The sequence below is a fragment of the Ambystoma mexicanum genome, chromosome 7q, assembly GCF_040938575.1.
Source record: "Ambystoma mexicanum isolate Mex_15411 chromosome 7q, UKY_AmexF1_1, whole genome shotgun sequence".
NCBI classification, from domain to species: domain Eukaryota; kingdom Metazoa; phylum Chordata; class Amphibia; order Caudata; family Ambystomatidae; genus Ambystoma; species Ambystoma mexicanum.
Genome location: NC_090941.1, coordinates 73806037 through 73827042, shown reverse-complemented (window position 1 = coordinate 73827042; position 21006 = coordinate 73806037).

Sequence of the window (21006 nt, the reverse complement as noted above, 5' to 3'; positions counted from 1 at the left end):
GCCCAGACGTGGGTCCCTTGCTCGCTGTTCCATAGGGAACCAAGCTGCACCTCACTAAGGAGGCCCAACAAGGCCGAAACATGTCTGGGGTTGCTTGTGTTTCCGTGCAGAGGGGACCCGGCCTAGCAGTTCGGGCTGGGCTGCTATCATTGGTGGCAGTACCTGACTGATTTGCATATGGCTGGACCCCTTTTGCAATGTCACAGACGGGCTAAAAAACGGTGGTGTGGAAGGTTGCCCAGAGCATTGCCAGTGGTACAGATTCGTTCAAAACCTTCCACCTATCACCTTTGTGGTCACAGTTTGCCTCACTATGTGAGAGAGGCTATGCCCAGACATGGGTCCCTTGCTCGCTGCGCCATAGGGAACCAAGCTGCATCTCACTGAGGAGGCCCAACAAGGCCGAAACATGTCTGGGGTTGCTTTTGTTTCTGTGCAGAGGGGACCCGGCCTAGCAGTTCGGGCTGGGCTGCTACCATTGGTGGCAGTACCTGACTGATTTGCATATGGCTGGACCCCTTTTGCAATGGCGCAGACGGGCTAAAAAACGGTGGTGTGGAAGGTTGCCCAGAGCATTGCCAGTGGTACAGATTCGTTCAAAACCTTCCACCCATCACTTTTGTGGTCACGATTCCTCTAGAAGCTTCTGTGACCACTAAGTGTTTCTCTGAGCATCACAACCCCCAGCTAGGGTGGTCCAAGGGTAGGCTCTGAGAAACCTCTGGGTGTTTAACCACATTATAAGTACACAACTAAGACCCAAGAAAACTATTACGCAGCTAAAAAAAAACAATTCCTGTAACAGCGCCTCGATATGTTAGCGCTTTAAAAAAATAAAATAAAACAAAAAAACTATTAAAAAAAGGGGAAGGTTCTGCTCTGGCGAAAAAGAGGATGGTCCTTGCCCCTGATGCCACATCCCGCCCATCTTCACCACACAGGGCAGAACTTCGGACATGACAGGCCGCAGCCCTTGTGCCCGGTTCTGAATGACTCTCTTGCCTATAAACGTATTTAAAACAAAGAAGGGTCACGCAGTGGAGGTCAGTTTACAATGAATGCATGTTTTTGGGAAAGGAAAAGTGAATGTTCTGTCATGGTCGAAATGAAGAACGTATACGAAATAAGGGTATCAGGTAATAATATCACCATATATATGGTCGCCGTAAATAATATCGCCGTGAAAATGTCGTGGCGATATTATTTGGGTGACCATATATATGGGGACAGAGGCAAAAAAATAACATTTTTTTGAAGAAAAAAAAGAAAGAAAAAAAAGTTTGGGAGTTGCCGGGGTGTCCCCCGCATGTTCCATGCAATAATGTCGCCACAAAAAACTGCCATTTTTCAGCGATATTTTTGTATGGCGAGATTTTTGTGGCGACATTATTACGTGGAACCGAAATAAGTACAACTCGCTGTGGGGAGTGCAGGCCTGCATGGTCTATGGCAGCAATTAGGTGGTACTTTCTGCCTAGTTCCAGCCATAGTCACCAGCTGGATGGAGCACACTGATGTGTAAGAACCATGGCTATCAGTCGGCATATACTCCAGCACGTTACTGATCTGTTGATCGATGCTGATAAGATAGCACAGTGAGTTAAGTGCTCACCTCTCAGCTGAAGTCTTTTATATTTCACTAGGAATGCAGTGACTAGCGCCCAGGGTATCGGTGCACTATGTCAATGTCAGTAATTAATGAAGGGCACAAGTTTGAAACCTGGCAGAACCTGCGCAATCCTTCATTCTTACAAGGCCAATAAATGGAGTACCGTGCATATTGGTAAATAATAACTCACATTATTTCAGTGTTTAGATCTATGAGGAAACAGCACACAGAGACGTGATATTTTTATAACCAAATACCAAACCTAATGAAAAAATGTTAGTGAATGTTGTGTGTTCACTTCTCTTTATAGTGCCTAGAAACACATGTGTGCAGGCGTGTACAGGCGTGTTATACATTACTTATATCATATACCTAATAATAATACCGATTGTGGTGATTTCTATAGCACTTCATACCAGATTCTTCCTTTAATCAGCATCAGTATTATTTACTGTCTATGCATCCAGTTCCGTTTAATAGATGGGCAGTACCATAGGGGAACAAACTCCTAAAAAGACAGGAAATGTTGTGCAAAGGCAGGATCCATAGATTGGCCCTATTTTAAAAGAAATTGATACTTTTAGCTAGACATATCGTTAGAGAGTACTGATACTCAGCTAATGGATCCCTTTCTGATCTCTAGCATTCCCTCCTATTAATCGAAAAAGGTTTTATAGAAAAGCTCATGGAACCCTGATTGCATTAGGAGAAGAGCTTGCTGAGCCTTTTACTTCAGGGGGCCTTCCTGTTGTGATTATCCATGCAAATCCGATCCCATAGTTGCCAACACGACCCAGTCCAATGTGTTGGTGCTTATCCAGTCCTGTTTTTCTTTCCTTTGCATTCTTGGACTTGTAGTCCGAGTTTAATAATGGGACAAGTGGAACTACAAGCCCCAGAATGCAAAGAAAATAACCCGGACAAGATACGTACCTACATTTTGGAATGGGTCATGTTGGCAAGTAGGCGATCCACCCTCTGTCTTCACCGGCACTGCACCATTATTGTCAATACTGTACCAACAAAGTAGGGGAAAAGATGACTTACATTTCTTCCTTAACTTATGTGTTCTTTTGAGCGGATACTCCCAGGAACCATTCAAAAGGGTATGCAGTGATAAAATTGCAGGAAAAATGTCGCCCGTACAAAAAATCGCAGCAAAAATGCTGTGGTTTGACCTGTTAAAGGTGTACCCCATTACACCATTTAAGGAGAGCGGGGGTTGCGGCGGTGTCCCTCGCATCCTTTACATGGATTGTGGCGGCAAAACCACAGCATTTTTGCTGCGATAATTTGTGTCCACGGCCATTTTGCCACGATTTTAACACATGGAACCAACCCTCAAAAGCCAATAATATGGGTCACATCTCTCTGGTAGAAGTACCTCTTACCAGGACAAGAGCAGTTGTATGAATTCCCCTGATTCTCATGAAGGTATGTATCGCCGGTCTCTCCACTGGAGCAATGGCAGAAATGTGCACCCCGAGTCTCTATTCCTGCTAAAGCACCCCGTTGGCGGTTACATTTGTAATACCTATCTGCCTGCATTTTCCTGGTAAGCAAAACACTTTCCCACCAATTGGGAAAAATATGCTATCGAGCGGGCAGACCATATTTTTATCGAGGCTCTCAGTGTGCCATTCTGTGCTGTATGGACGAAATCATGTTTATTTATTTATTTATTTATTTATTTATATTTTTATAGCACGCAAGCAATCCAGGGGCATTGAGGCTCTGTTACTTGCAAAGAACTTAGTTACATAGGTACAGGCGGTAGATAGTACATTATGAATACTCATACATCATACTGTTGTTACATCATACTGTTGTTAAAGGCATTGCAGTTGGCTATTGTGTTACAGTTTATGCCTTGGGTCATGTGGTGAGTATTCTGGCTAATGTTCAGGGCCTTAGGTGAAGAGGATGGTTTTCATAGCTTTGCGGAAGGTGGTGAGGGAGGCCTCACCTCGGATCATGGGGGGTAGGGCATTCCAGTGGGGTCTACTGAGTAGAGGTAGGTGGTTTAGTGTATTTGTACAAAGCAATTTAAGGGTACTTTGCTGACTTGGATCCCATGGTCTCTTGGGCACTCTGGTAAAAAAACAAATAAAACTCTGTTACATTTTGAGCATTCTCCAAGATTACAAGGCAAATATCACTTTAAATGTTCATATAGCAATCATATGGAAGATGAAAAAATTAAGTCATTTTTGAATCGTGTATCCACATAATTGTCAATAATAAATTACTTGATTTTCTTTACAAATGAATTTCTGTCACAAGTTGACTCATTATTCTCAAAGGTAAATTTGATTTGCACACAAATTGTGTTGATTTTTATCATTAATTCACTCACCATCATCTCCAATCGATTATTGTTTCTCATGATTCATTTCAAGTTGTCATTGATGTGCTTTTGGCACAAGCTATTTTGTGGCAAAACGAAATGAATTCAGATTTACAATTTTTTGGGGCAGACATGTTTTGGAAGAAGCGGGTGGGGATGTTGGTGTTAGGTAAAGCGGGAAATTGTGTCTACGTTTACCAGCTCGGCTTATGGGGGAAATGCCTAGCCCTACTCCTTAGTATCAGTTTTTGGCAGCTGGACTCCAAACTCACAAATTATAGTGCTTGACAGCATAGCCTATATGTCACAGCCACAGGGAACGCCTCTTGTTAGCACTGCATGCTGTTGTCCGCTATGAACTGGTGTGCCTTGTCCTCCCGGGACATTAAACAAAGCCATGTGCTGTTGGTATTTCCGTGGCACGGGGATGTAATTAAGTAATACAGTAGCAGTACATAAATTTGTTTAACAGTGCATGGTAGGGAGATTGTCTTTTGTGTGTGGTCGGTGTAGTAGCTCCATGCGTAAATAGGATAACACAAACTCGTTCCTACATACTTAGTCAATAAATACACTTCACATATTTTCATAACACAAACAGTTACAAAACCTTTTCCTACTACCACAGAAAAAAGGAACACTCTACCCACAAACCTTGCAATATCGTGCATTCCCTGATCCACCCATTCAACTGCCACACTCATGTTCACACCATGATGCATACCTGTACACACTCAATCCACACTCACAATGGCATCTGCTACACCGGCAACTTGCACCACTCCTGCATTCATTAACAAATGTATTGAAAAAAAAATACAGACTATCCCCTTTACCGTCTGGACTCTAATGTCTAACTTAAATTCTCACCCACATACTCTGTCAAATCACACACTTTACCAACATTTACACAAAACACAGACCTGCAACATTTACTGGCGAGACACCTTTTTGTGACCCACTCTCCCGTGTGTGGGATTACTTTGATGTTCCCCCTCCAGAAGACTGCTTCAAAGTAATTGGTACATCTAGCCGAGGCTCTGTTCGAAGAGGCAATCCCAGAAAAGTGGCACATGAGGGCTGGTTCTATGTTAACACACCAGAAACTTTGACATCCAGAGCTTTACATACAATATGCCAAACAATACATAGCATGCATCAAGGTCATGAAATTTACATAAACTGTACATCCAACACCCAAACATGCACCCAAGATGGGCAAGCATCCATTACAAAACACCTGTGACAGTGACAGTGACAGAAAACGACCTAAATGTACCTCGAGAAATCCTGCTGTGAAGGAAGGATACCCACATTTCTGACAATGGCCTAGTACCCAGAACAAACTTGCCTGAAGCAGGGACGCAAACATTCAAAGAAATCTGCTGCTACCCAGAGGACACCTGTCAGAAATGATCAAAGCTCAAATTCACGACAACCTCCCCTATTGAAAGCAAATTTGTCCCAAAGGAGGGAAAGCACTATCCCCAGCGATTAACAACAGAGACTGTTGAGACTCTAAATGCCCATTATAGAATTTCTTATAATTATTGTGGCCAATATCTAGCAGTGAGAGAAGTAAGTCAATGCCAACACCAGAATTATAAAAATTAGGTATGACCCCAAACATGATATAAAGGCAACTCATTCTTAAAGGATATTATTGTTAGTTACCTTAAAACTAAGAAGGATTTCCCTGCCTCTAAGAAAACTAATGACATTGTCAGAATGTCCAAATTATAAAGTCTGTCCCTATTATGTCTCAAAAAGTCTGCTTCTGTCCCTAACACTAACAACATAAATGAACTCTGCAAGCATGATCTCTTCCTAAAGTAAAAGTGTTCTTTGTGGTTCCAAGTAACAGAAAAGTTCCCAGTCTTTTGGGCAAAAAGTGCCACAAAGAAAGAACTGTTCAAAACTGTAAGCCTCCAAGGTCGTAATCCTTTCCCCTAGGTTCCTTATTACAATGTTCTTCTCCTGTTGAGGCCCCTCAGGCCTGTACTTACATCTACAAATGTCAATAGGCAGATCACAAAAATATCCTCCTATTTATCCTTCCAACTTGGCACACTCCCTTTGCCAAGTATAGGATTTGTTGCACTGTATTTTCCTCACTTATATTGGGTGCAGGTCCCAGACTTGCAATATAACTGCTTGGTTCACTCCCCTGCCAAGCAGTTTTCCTTTCCTGAAACTTCTCATTTGGGGAGAGGGGGCCCAGACACGCAACATTCGATCTAGCTTGGTATACTCTCCTGCCAAGCCCTCATCTTCTCATGGACTGTCCCTCTATGGGTGTGAGTCCCAGACCAGTAACATTCCCAGTTACTTGGTTTACTCTACTGCTAAGTAACAGTTCCAACATAGATTATCTATCTTTGGGTGCGGGTTACAGACTCGCAATGTTCGAATTGTCTTTTGTATCTGGCTTTCAAATGTGTGCGTGCCGCACTGGGATAACCCGCGTACCTGTTTTCTTCCCACTGGAAGGTACCAGCATTTCCCAAGTGCCTACAGTTTCTCTGGAGGCTGCGGTCACATTCGGGGGTTCATTGCGCTCAGGGGTGGCTTTCCTGATGTCTGCTTCTTCCCGGCTGTTGGGCGCTTTGCCGGTGCTCGGGACGCCCGGAGGTTCCAGACGGCAATAACGTGAGCAGTCCTGGGTTCCGAGATGTTGTTTGTGATCTCCTCCTCCTCTTCTCTCGATTTCCCCCCAGTTGGCTCTCGCCCTTCTGCCACTGCGCGGCTTGGTAGTTTCCTCTTTGGAGCATCGTCGCTCTGTTACATCTCAGCTGTATAATGTTTAAACTCCTGCATTGGGAAAGGGAGTTGATTTGGGCCATTCATGTTTGTTGGGAAACTAGAGTGCTCATTCTGCTTCCCGATAGTGAGGACTCCTGATCATCATCTTCTTCTCATTCAGTAAGAAGCTAGAATGCTCATTCTGTTTCTCTACAGTGATCCTTGGACTACTGATCATCCTCTTCTTCTCAGTACTTGTCATAGAGTCAGAGGTAACATACTTGGTATTTTCTAAGATTTGAAGCTTGTCAAGTAAATTATATTGACTAACCTGACTATATGTCAGGTAATGATTGGACAGAAATTAAAAGAGGTGCAGTTTGTTGTTGGACGTGACACTCTCTTTACGATGGATGTCACCTCCCTCTATACAAATATTGTACATGAGGCAGGTTTAGAAGCCGTCAAATGGCTCCTATTAAGATCTGAGAACTGTCTGGGGGGACCATCTCTTCATCCTTACACTTCTAAAATTGGTTTTGAACAATAACTTCTTCAAGTTTGGTGAAAGGTTTTTTCTACAGACCCCGGGCACAAGCATGGGTGCTGCTATGTCCCCATGCTGTGCCAATATTTTCATGTATTATTTGGAACACGAGCATGTATTATCATCTCTGAGATGGCAACAGCATTTATCCCTATATGTGAGATATATCGATGACATATTCGAATATGGACGGGACCCACTGATGAGCTGAAGGCGTTATTTTGATCTGATGAATGAGATGCATCCGAGGAGTCACTTCACAGTAGAAACAAGTCAATCATTGATTCATTTCTTGAACATTGAGGTCTACACCTTGGCACAAGGATTAGAGACAAGAGTGTTCACAAAAGCAATTAGCTACCAGTTTCCACTCACAGAGAACTATTGAGAGTGTACCAATGAGCCAATTATTGAGGTACAGACGGAACATATTGGAGTCATCAGAGTATCAGCGGCAATCAGCGACACTGGAACATAAGCTTGTAGCAAGGGGATATGACTCGTCATCAATTCAGGAAATTGCTCTAAAAACAAAGACTATAACGAGGGAATCTCTCCTCAAACCGAAACCAACACAAACTGGAGACCCTTTGGTCTATGTGACTAAATACTCGACCCAGAGTGCAAGAGTTAGGAGAATAATCTGGAATCATTGGCAGATGTTGCAGATGGACCATCACATACAACAGTTATTCCCTCAGGTACCAAGATTTGTCAAAACTGTCCACATTGTGCGAATATAATTAGAGGCAACAACATCGCACACCAACACTCTGGGAAACCTATTTCGTTAAACACTCTTGCGCCTATGATGCTATGAATGTAGTGTATGGACTGAAATGCCCCTGTGGCCTATATTATGTACGAATAACCACCAGGAAGGCGAAAACATTTGCACGAATAATCAAAAATTCCCTGTTGCAAGTCATTTTTATCAAGCGCGGCACACAGTAGCCCAGCCGAAATGTGTAATCCTTGAGGAAATTAAAATTGGACCATGAGGGGGTGATCTCCATTGGAAGCTCCTGCAGAGAGAAACCTTTTGGATTGATTTACTGGGCTCTTTGAGTCTTAGGGGCATGAATGTTGAATTTGATCTGATGTGTTTCATTTGATATTTGTAGTTAAAGTGATGGGATCTGAGGTGGAAAAACATTGTAAGAAATGTTGTCCTCAACATGAAAAATATTTCTATGACAGTGAAATGTTACCGAATGTGATAGTAAAATGTTTAAGTAAATGCTCCTTTTGATAAGGAAGAGTCATTTGAATGTGTTGAATATGTTGATTATTCATAAATGATGTATGTCTTAGACTTCAGTTGTAGGGGTAGTTCATGAAAGATGTCTCTATTTGAGTACAGATATCCCCGCTTCTGGTTACTGTTGATCCGTTTGAGTTTGTGTTTACAGGTCCCCGCCTCCACCTAATAGGGATGAGGTGGACCCTTCTAATTGATTTGATGACTGATATCCAATTTCTACTTCATCTGGCATGGGGCCCCACGCAGATTTTGATGTATCTGCACTCCCTCCCTGCCAGACTATAATTTAGGTATTTGGTGTGATATTCGGACCTTCCCTAGGTCATAACTTAGGTATGTGGCAATATTTTAAACGCTTGCCTTTATATATATTTTTTTGAGGTATGTTTTAGACGTACTGCATGATAATGGCACGCCATTATCTAGATTTCTCGTTCAGTGGTATTCATTTCCTACACTTCTTATGTCAGGTGGGACACATACTCTGTCACCTAGTGATGGCGCTTTGTGAACGTAGGTACGCGAGGCCATCTTGCATCACAACCTTCCTTATTTACATATCGCTTTGCCGATGTATATGGAATTTCCCCCTTCCATGTTGGAGGATCACACATTGAGACAGCATTAATTCACCATTCTAGTATGGCGGTTGACGCGAGGAGACGGAATGTGCACATGCGCGGTTCCTCTAAATATGATATCTGTGTACAGGGCTTACCGGTCTGGCGTTTCAGAGCAGGAGATTGTTTTTGGTAGTGCGCGACTGGGTGCTGAAGTGCAGGTAAGCATTGATGTTATGAGACATTATGGGGCTAGAACAAGGTAGCGTGACTGTGTAAGTTATGATTTGCACTTTAAAAATATGGACTTGTTGGTGAATAGTCTCTATGGTTGACCGTTGCAGGCTACTGTTGTTAACTGCAGACGCACGACAAAGAGCTGGCTTGATCTCTGAAATACGTGTCGGAGTCCGGTGCTTTTGAATATTTTGATCCGGCTACTGTCCATTGTGGGTGCTTTCCCCATTGGGGGTGTGTACAGAGCAATCTTAAAGAATTGGGAGATTTTGTTTTGTTGATGCCCTCTTCACCACTGGGGGAGGGACCATACTTTTTTGTGCGAAGTAGTATTTTGATCTTTCTATGGGAGTAGGCTATTAAGTAGGCACCTGGGCCTCTGTGTGAGGCAGCTGTTACTGTTCTTACTATACACATGGGTGACATTTGTAATTTCTGTCTTTCTGTGGTAGGATTTTCCCAGTGATTTGCTTCTGTGTCTTAAACGTTAAGGTTAGTACCTGGTAGTTGTGAAATATTGTGTTATGTTGTCTCTAGATGGGTCAAACGTGAGATCAGTGTCCTGATGGGTTTTTATCTGTACTCTGTTAGGTTGATATAGACAAGTGTGAACAACATTTCGGAACGATTAGGCTTTGTTTGCCCTGAAGATGGATTGTCTTCCAATCCGAAACGCGTTGGCTATGTAAACATCATATACAGAAGTTTTCTCAGATAATGTTATAAAAGAAAGCAATTTGACTGTTATCTACACACTTGCCAATGCCCGACTTTAAAGGGTGAATCCATGTTATGTGGTGCTAAAAGAAAGATGTTATATGGCTTACATATTTGTTTTTGATCATAAGCAATGCAAAGAATTTTATGTTTTGAATTGACTTATTTGTTTGAATTGATTTGATGTGCATTTGATTTATGGATGAGCAGTTGACTGAATTCTTAAATTGTGTTCAAGAAATGATATGGTGCATCATTTATTTCTGTGTTTAATTGGTGTGAACTACACCAAAATGATATATGTTTAGTTTATTAAATGAAACTGGTTTTGAACTTGGACTGAATTGTGTCTGAAACATACGGAAGTGTGTCAAAGTGGGATCCCGGGGTTCTGCGTATTCCCTATATGCACACTACGATACCAACCTTGGGTTCGGAGGAGCCCCTAGGAGTGCATTTGGGGGTTACTGTATGGTGCCGTATGGTCTTGTTTATTCTAATGATCGGACTTCCCCAACCTCGTCCTCATCTGGGCCTTTTGAAGAACTGTCCTTGGATTCTGTTGTGGTCTTCTTCCGAACCTTTCGGATGTCTTGTGTATGTCTTTCCTTGGCTGGTTTCTTCTTCTTATAATGCAAATAGGGTCTAGCTTCCTCAGAAGCCACCTTGGCAAGGAGTGGGACCTGCCTTAGGGGAACCCCGAGGAGCTAAACCCCAAAGGACTGGGAAAAAGCCTCTGGGCCATAAAGAACCCTGTGAGTCTTCAAGCTGACTTCTGTAGTATGGATCAGTTACTGAAGTATGATAGAAATGGTTTAGTCGAGGTCCAATCCTCTAATGGAATGTCACAGTCCATGTAGTGTGGTAGAAACACACTAGTAGTATGACAATGCAGAGATTATCCCAGGAAGAGGAAGAAGTAAGAAGTTACGGTAATCTGGATCAGGAAACTGTGTACAGACTAGCTCTGTAGGATGACAGCACAGAAAGAAAGTGGAAAAGTCTACTGACAGAACCGGGAGGTTTGAGTTAGAAAGATAAGCTAAACAAGTATACAAAACCCCACCCAGGAAAGTAGGAAACGTCATGCCACAAGTGAAAGGTAAGATATTAGGAAACAGAGGTTTGGAAACAAGTCAGAATGGAAAGACAGATGAACCGTACCTCAATGATCCGTAGAACCTAGGGTGAAACAGGTAAGCTCCCAAAAAAGTGTCACAGATGCGACGAGGAAGACTCCGCTCTGCAGGAACAAAATGGACCCAGAATCAGAAAGCCAAGATGGCTAAGCAAAGGAAAGATAGAATACCGCGTAGTGGCAAGGTACAAAAAAAAGGGGGAGGCACAGTATAGGACAGATGAGAAAGTAAGCAGTAAACAAACTGACGGCGAGAGACAGAAAGGAAAGACAAAATCAAGAAGTAATAGAAGGGAAAACAAACGGGGACGGAAGCAGACAAGGGAATTTAAAACAGACGGGTGGTTCCTTACGAAAGTAATGGGACCGAGAAGGCAAAAAGCACACAAAAGCAGGATACTAAGTGGAGTAACTCGGCTGAGTATACCAAGCACTGAAGTGTAGAGAAAACCGATACAACGCGCCGTGCCGGGGCGTGGCTACAACTTATAGTCTATGCCGCCATGTTGGATGAGGACTAGACTGAGACGTCATGTTCTCAGGAAGCGATCAGAAACACCAGGTATTCCACATCTTCCACGGACGAATCCTGACACTATAAGATATATTGGCCTTATCAACAAGCGAGGGCAGGACTGAACATTAGCGAGGAGTCTAGGGGTACTAACGTGGGGCATACTGCATTCTCTGAACATAGTGTCCCTAATCTCATAAGTGGATTCCTCCCCCATGTGATCTTTTCTCTGTGCACCACCCCCAGGGGGACTTTTGTACTGTGGATGCACTGCCCTGGCCGCATGAACAAACCTTCTAATGTTGGTACACTAATGAAACTTCCATAGATAGTACAATTGGTTGGTCACTATCATGGTTCATAGACAAGGAATTCCCAAAATTCACAAAAGTACTATACACTTTAATTTTAACTTGCACTATTGACACATAAAAACGTGAACCTCTCTGAAATTAAGTACTACCTGCAACCACCTTTTAAAATTTCATAATGTTTATCTTACAATATTGTACGACCTGGCTAAAAAAGGGGGACATTTTATGCCTTCTTAAATAACTACTAGTGATGATAAAGGTAGGTGAGATAATTAGCTGAATGCTAGTACATCTTTCAGTTAAACTTTGGAACATTTCAGCTGTGGGAAGACTTCCATTTGTGGCAAAGGTACCTGTTTAAACATACACATATTTGTTGGTGTTTGAAAAAAATCACCAATTTCAACCAGAAAAACACTTCAGTTAGGTATGTGAAGAACATGTTTTTGTTCAACCTTATCAATGAACAATAAAATAAATAAACCTGTTCAGTAAATACATTGATTATTAATTTAAATTAAAAACCTCAAACATAACTACTTTGGAAAATGCGTTGCAAATTGTTCGTTTGTAAAAAATACAATACCTATGCCAGAAATGGCAAAATATAACACCTTCCACTTCAGCACTTGACATACACAAAAAATACAAATGTGAACCATTCGAAAAGAGAACTTTTCATATTAGTCAGCTTCTTAATAGGCCATAACATGTATATTAAAACATTGACTAAATGGACATCAAATTAAACATTTACTCTTTACATTTGCTCAAACCTAGTACAATATTAATATAGTGTTAAGGGATCAAATAAAAATTAAGAAAAAAAATGTAAATTATGTTGTTCAATATCATGGTTTGTAAAACAGCAATTTTAAGAATAGAAAAATAAAGCCTAATTTATAACATTCAACTTTTCAATAGGAAATAAAACATTGCAGTCCATTTAATTTAAATTAAATACTTACTCTTTGTATTAATCAATGAAAATGGAAAAGCATGCATAGTGTTAAAAAGAGAAAAATAAACAGGGAAGCATTTGTAAATTCTGTTGTTCACTATCATGTTTCTTAAAATGGTAATTTACAGAATAGAAAAATATTATATGGAAAAAAATACATTTACATATAAAAAACAATATGAGCTTCTGGAAAATATTTAGTACACGCAAATCCTTTTTTTCTACTCCATAATGTATGTTTTAATATATTGGAGGAACTGTTAAAAAACAGAAGGGTACTTTTTATCCGAACTAGATAACCTGATATAGAAAATTGACAAAGAAAGGTGACACAAACGTCTGAAGGCTGGTACCTGTTTATGTTAAACATCAAAAACGTTGTAAAGAGAACTCCAATCTATTTATACTACCAAACAAAACTGGTATGTTTTGCTACATTGTACAAATTCCAATTTAATATTTAATTAAAAATACTTATCTTTTTATCACCTTCAACAGTTATTTTGCACCATAACACACAATGTCTTTTATTTATTAAAATCCATTCCCCACCAAATGCAATACTATCTATTATTGGATTATGTAAGTTTTGTATTTTGTTTCACATTAATTCTGAACAATATCTATTGTACCAACCTTAAAGAAATTATTACTATCACATTAAAGAGATATATATGCGTGAAAAATACATACATTAAAGGATACGCATTAAAGTAAACTTAAATGTATGCTACTTATCATCACAGTTGTACACCTTCAATTTTATTTTTATATTGACTTCTAATTGTGTTTTGTAAAACATGTTTGATCTCATAAATAATTACTGGCCACCTGTCATGAATTCAAGAAGAACACCAAACCCCAATTCATATTACATCAAGCATGTGAAAACTTAAAATATACCAGCTCTGCGTCTTCTTTCAGACTTCCAAGAATGGAATGGAGGGTAAGATGCGCGGTTCCGGCACTACCACGTTGCCCACTAGAGGACATTCTGTGGTGGATTAGCAGAGAAACCATGACAGTGTCATGATGGGTTTCTCCACGGTTTATCACTTTTGTGGAGCCAGAACCTGCGCCTAAGAAGGATTGCCTTTCAGCAGGAGTTTTCCCACTAGAGAAGAGATGAAATCCAACATAAAGCAGGCCAGGGGGCAAAACAGCTTCATGCCATCAGCAGGGAAAGGACGGAGGTGGGTCGGAGGATGTGCAAACATATGCTAGCTGTGTGTACACAGATGAAGAGGTAGAAGGAGAGGCATGGAGCCTGGGCTGCAGCATGTGTCATGGCCATTGTCACGCCGGGGCAGAGGCAGAGGGCCCCATGCACTGTGTAAGGGCATTCCGTAGTGGAAGACTCTCTCTCGGCTCAATCACGAAGTAAGCAGGGCCTAGAGCACTTCCATATGAAGAGAGAAGCCCAACTCAGGGAGGCCGATCTGGACACCCAGTTGGCATTAGCCAGGACAATTGCAGAACTTGAAGAAGAGGAAAAAGCGCAGATAGATATCTTTGTGTGGATTTCTTTTTTGGTTGGGATGGGTAATTTCATGTTTTGCTGGGCAGGTTTTATTTGTTTTTTTCAGAAAATATGTTAATACGCTTTATCAGGTATTGTATGATTTTTGATGATATGTTTATATTTCCCATCACAACCTATTCTAGTGCATTGTTATTGGACCATGTAGTGAATGAGGTGGCATGCTGTGGAATTTGTGTCTGAATGGGTTACTGACCGTGTGTCAGTGTGTTTGGGCCATCATCATCGTGTTACATGATCTGTGGTACGAATGTCGCGAGGTTGAATGCAATACTCTATGGGTCAATTGGGTAATTGACGTAGTACTGCAGCCCATGTGTCCAGGGTTTAATGGTACTGTATAGGTGTTGAACATTGGACAAAAGGGACACAGCCCCTTTAAGAAAGACCACAGGAAAAGGGCGGGAGGAAGGAGGAAGGGGAGGGGGCTGGAGGGGCGGAAGGCAGAAAAAGTACAGGCATGAATAAAGAAGGTTCACAGCAGCGCTGGCTCCGTCTCGTTATTGCGTGATTGAATAGAGCCCAACACTGGCGACGAAGCCGATGCAATCCTTCGCGTGCCGGCAGCAGTGGTAGGAGGGCGGCAAGCCCAGCAGTTGGTAAGGGCCCGTGTGCCCCGTTGGAGAGCCCGTACGCCCGGGGGAAAAGTGAGAGGGCCGGTGCGCCCATTGGAAGGCAGTGGCCTGTGTGCCCTGCATCGGCAGTGGCCCGTGCGGTCTGCTGGAGGGCCCGTGTGCCCAGAAGTGATCGAGAGGGCCCGTGTGCCCAGAGGAGACAGCAGCGGCCCGTGCGCCCTGCTGGAGGGCCCGTGTGCCCAGAAGTGATCGAGAGGGCCTGTGTGCCCATAGGAGAGAGCAGCGGCCCGAGCGCCCTGCTGGAGGGCCCGTGTGCCCAGAGGTGATCGAGAGGGCCCGTGTGCCCAGAGGAGACAGCAGCGGCCCGTGCGCCCTGCTGGAGGGCCCGTGTGCCCAGAAGAGATCGTGAGGGCCCGTGCGCCCAGAGGAGATAGCAGCGGCCCGTGCGCCCTGCTGGAGGGCCCGTGTGCCCAGAGAAGATCGGGAGGGCCCGTGTGCCCAGAGGTGATCGGGAGGGCCCGTGTGCCCGCAAGTGGACCCAGCGGCGACGCTAGAAGGCCAGCACATCAGCGAGACGTGGCCCGTGTGCCCACCGGAGCCTGAAGAGCCAGCGACGCGGAAGCCCGAGGAGCCGGAAGAGGCCCGTACGTCGTCGCGGAGGACCGAAGAAGACCCGCAGGCCCGCGGCGCCAACTACAAGTAAGGTGCCGGGTGGGATAACTGCAATGAGGGGAACCCCGTGTCTCCCGCATGTGATAGTACCATAAACACATTAAAGGTGAACAAAGTCACAGCAAAAGAGAACCCCGCGTCTCCCCACGTGACATCTATCACATACCAAGGAAGCCACATTAAAGAGGGAAACCCTGTGTCTCCCACGAGTGACACGCAAAAGAGTGAAGAACTCACAACACGGCACAAGGGAATCCCCGCGTCTCCCCATGTGACATTAACGAAATCTAACTACAAAGAGGGGAACCCCGTGTCTCCCGCACGTGACATAACCATAAAAACATTTAAGGGTGAAAGAAATCACGGCAAAAGAAAACCCTGCGTCTCCCCACGTGACGTCTATTATATACCAAGGAAGCCACATTACAGAGGGAAACACCATGTCTCCCCACGTGACATCGCGCCACAAAGGCCGCGCTAAGGAAAGAAACCACGTGTCTCCCACAAGTGACACTAAGAAAAAAAAAAAAAAACCACTGCAGAACCCTACACCACACCCGGACAACAAGACCAACCTGGGCACATGTGCACAGGAAGACACAGCGCCAAGAGACAATCGTAATCAACGCCCACGCGTTACCGAACTAACTACAGCATCAGCATACCAAGCTGCACCATCATGTCAGCCCAGGATACAGCAGATCCCAATGCCCAACCAACACCACCAGGAGCCCCCTCCTCTTATGCAAGCCTAATGAGAAGACCCGCCCCGTTCACATTAAACCCACACCACGACCAGGGCCAACGATGGGAAGAGTGGATGGAGGAATTCGAAGACTTTGTGGGTGCAATTGACACACAAGAACCTCCCAACATACTAAGCATCTTTGCAAATGTCGCAGGGAGAGAAATCAAAAATATCATCCGTACGATTCCCCTACAGGACCGCACCACATATGCGAAACTCAGACAAGGGTAAGCCCAAGATATCCGACACAACGAACACCAAGCGACCGCCAATGCTACCGCTGTGGTTTCGAGTATCCGCACAGAGGTCCGTGCCCTGCCATCGGCCAACGCTGCATGAGATGCGGTATGGAAAACCATTTCCAGGTGATGTGCAAGGAACTACTACCAGAAGGGAGCTCGACACGGCCGCGACCCACCACCCGCATGACGGAGACACACATGGAACAACTCCGCCAGGCAGACAGAAGTACGACATTGCCCACGAATGCTTATCAACGTCCAAACACCGTAAGAGCCCTTGAGGGGCTTCAGATTGAACCAGATAGGAAAGATCATGAACTATATGACATCCACCAGAGTAACTTCATGCAAAACCTGGAACACGGGACGACCTACAAGGTAGAAACCCCAAGCCCTTTCGAACAAGGAAAAGACCCATATCTCGACCCCCCACCACAACATCAGCCGGGAGGGAATGAACCAGCCCGATACCTACAAGATGGCTACGACAGAGAGTACGTATGCCTCCTCAGTACTGAAACTGAAGACACCTCAGCTCCCAGAGTCACAATACAGTTGGGAAGTACCAGAAACAGATTTATCATTGACACAGGAGCGACGGTAAACGTCATGAATGAAGATATCTACAGGGAAATAGCCTCCTCATACCCACTACAAGAATCCAGGACTCACATTTTTCAATGGGGAGCGGCGCAGCCGATGACCTCCAAAGGAAAATTTCAATGTGATCTACAGCACAGGGACATCACGGTAACTGCCACGATACACGTCATAAAGAGCCCATCCGTCGGCCGCTGCCTCCTCAGCTACCGCACGGCCAGCACCCTCGTCTTGATTGACCTACACTACAACCAGTCAGAAGTAATAGAGGGACTGCCAGTACCACACAAATCCGTCAGAGCAATGATTGACAGGCCTCTGGCGAAGGGAGACCTCAAGAGCCAATTCCCCAAGTTATTCGAAGGAGTTGGTATGCTAAAAGGATCATGCATCAAACTACACATCGACAATACCATCTGGCCAGTACCGCAACACCCGCGCAAAGTGGGTTTCCACCTCCAAGAACAAGTATCAAAAGAAATCCAACTTCTCCTTCTCAACGACATTATAGAGAAAGCAGAAGGGCCAACACCATGGGTATCGCCAATAGTAATTGTTCCCAAGGACAATGGTCGTCTCCGCATATGCGTTGACATGCGCATCCCGAACACAGCCATCCAGAGAGAAAGGCACCCAGGCCCGAGCCTGGAGGACATGTTGATTAGGTTAAACCAAGCAAGGTTCTTCTGAAAGCTTGACCTCAACCAGGGCTACCACCAACTGGTCCTGGACCCAGAATCACGACCCATCACCACGTTTGCAACGCACGACGGCCTTTTTCGATACAAAAGGCTCAACTTCGGTATATCATCTGCCACAGAAATCTTTCAAGAGACCATCAGACGCCTCATAGCATCAGAGATGAACGCACTAAACTATAGTGACGACATCTTAATATTTGGAAGAGATCAGGAACAACACAACAGAGCCCTAAGAACCATCTGCTCCATCCTACAAGACGAGGGACTGACTCTCAATGAAGACAAGTGTGACATCAACAAGACAAGCCTTAAATTCTTCGGCCACATATTCTCGAGCAAAGGGATAACAGCCGACCCGGACAAGATTAAGGCCATTACCGATCTCCAAGCGCCTACAACCACGGCAGACCTGCGCTCCCTACTGGGCATGGCAGGATACTGTGCACGTTACCTCCCGAACTACGCCACAACAACTGACCCACTCCACAACCTCCTAAAGAAGAATACACCATTCGTATGGAAGCATTCATAACGATAAAAGAAGGTCTCACCAACAACCGACAACTGGCGTACTTTCGTCCGGACTGGCACACCATCATTACGGTCGATGCAAGTCCAGTGGGACTAGGAGCCATCCTTGTCCAGACCAACACCGCAGACAACACTCATCACGCGATAGTTGCATATGCCAGCCGAGCCCTGTCACACACGGAAAAGGCCTACTCCCAGGCAGAAAGGGAAAGCCTGGCTGCAGTATGGGCATGCGAAAAATACCACCACTTTATCATTGGCCGGAGGTTCACCCTAGTAACGGACCACCAAGCTCTAATATCAATCTTCGGGAACCCCAAAACGAAAATGCCACCTCGGATATAACGGTGGGGGATAAGACTGCAAGAGTACGATTATTGAATCGTCCACAAACCAGGAGGAGACTCCAATCAGCAGACTATCTATCTAGACACCCCCAACTAGACAAAGACGGCACCCTAGCACAGGAAGCCACAGAATACATCTCATACCTGTCATCAAATGCCATGCCACCGACCATCTCGACCGCAACGTTCGAAGAAAGGAGCAAAGCCGACCCAACACTCAGAGCTGCTGTCTTTCTCACTCGGTCCAACAAATGGAGGGAACGTCACACAAAAGAAACCGGAGGGGAGTATGTAGACCAGAAGGAACTGGACCGGCTGGCCAAGATACACGACGAACTCGTAGCCACTGACCAAGGACTCTTGCTACGGGGGAGAAGGCTAGTAGCACCAAGGGACCTAAGGAAGACCCTAGCAACGCTGGCACATGAGGGCCACAGGGGAATAGACAACACAAAACGATTTCTCAGGAACTATGTCTGGTTCCCCTACATGGATGTGATAGTAGAAGACATGCTCAGACACTGCAGGCCATGTCAACTGGCAGCGAAAGGACCAAACCCTCTGCAACTAACCACACTCCCGACAAGACCCTGGCAAAAGGTCGCAATGGACTTCTATGGACCTTTAGAAGAAGGAGGCTATCTATTAGTAGTAATGGATGAATATTCGAGATTCCCCTTTGTTAAGCAAACGCCGTCAACATCCTTCATGGAAACCGCACCCATAGTGGATGAACTATTCAGCGAGTGGGGCATCCCCAACGTCGTCAAGACTGACAACAGTTCTCCATTTCAAGGAAGAGAATTCGCAAACTTCGCAAGCCACCTGGGATTTCACCACCAAAAGATTACACCTCTCTGGCCCCAAGCCAACGGGATGGTGGAAAGGTTTATGGCCACAATCAAGCTAACCAGACAAAAAGCAGTAGCGGAACAGACGCCTCACCCGAAAGCCATCTGCAGCATGCTTCGGAGCTACCGAAATACCCCACACGATGCCACGGGAAAGCCACCAGCTGAGCTCATGGTGAGGTACCAACCCAGGACACGCATTCCCCGATGGGAGGACTACACCCCTGAAGAAGACCTAGTCATCAGGGAACGAGATGCCGAAAAGAAGAGAAGGGCCAAGCAATGGGCCGACACCAAACGGAGAGCGAAAGAACAACAACTAGAGATGGGGCAAATGGTCCTGGTGCAACAAACTCAATGCCAGAAGACGGACACCCGATACAGCCCCGAGCCGCGAATCATCACAGCCATCAAGGGGCCCATGATCACAGCGACAGGAGAACTGGGAGACATCACTCGCAACTCCTCCTTCTTCAAGAAGCTATATCTGGAGGAGCCCGAAACACAAGAGGCACCCAACGAGAACTTCAGTGAAGAAGAAGAAGCAGAACCCCCAGTGGAGTCAACTGGCGAAAGCCGAGAATCCCCAGGGAGGCCCCCTCGAACAGTAAAGACACTGTATTTAGATGTAGACGGAATAGTATTTGCAGGTGACAGGTTCATAGTTATTCTGTGCCAGATGCATGGAAAACCATGCACACGAGTATTTATATATGGTCCTATGATGTCATGAGGTGCTTTTGCAATGCGCATAGCATATTTTCTGAAATCCTTGGCATGGTTGCATGGCATGGGCATTTGGCGTGGCTGCTGTGCAGCTGTGCACTCCCTGGGTGTAACAGTGACCAATTTCTGAGATGCCCATAATACTCCATGATGTGTAGTGCACTTCTTTGTTCTATGTGATGTCTGTGGTGAGTGTGATGAGTTGGGGGTGTATACTCTTGTCGTTTCGTGATCACCGTCCATTAGCAACATATCACATTATGTATACCAGGCACTGTTTTATTTATTTATTTGCATTTTTAAAGCGCTCACACAGCCCGGGGGCATCGAGGCGCTGTTACAGAGTTTTTCATTGTTGTCTTAGTTGCATATTTATAACACGCTTAAATACCCAGAGGTTTCTAAGCGCGGACCAGGGGTTCGAACCTGTGTTGCTTCTTGTCGTCTTGCTTCCAAGGCGAGCATGTTGCCACTGAGCTATCCTCCTGGAACTGTTCACAGCACAACCGATGTCTGTGCTGAT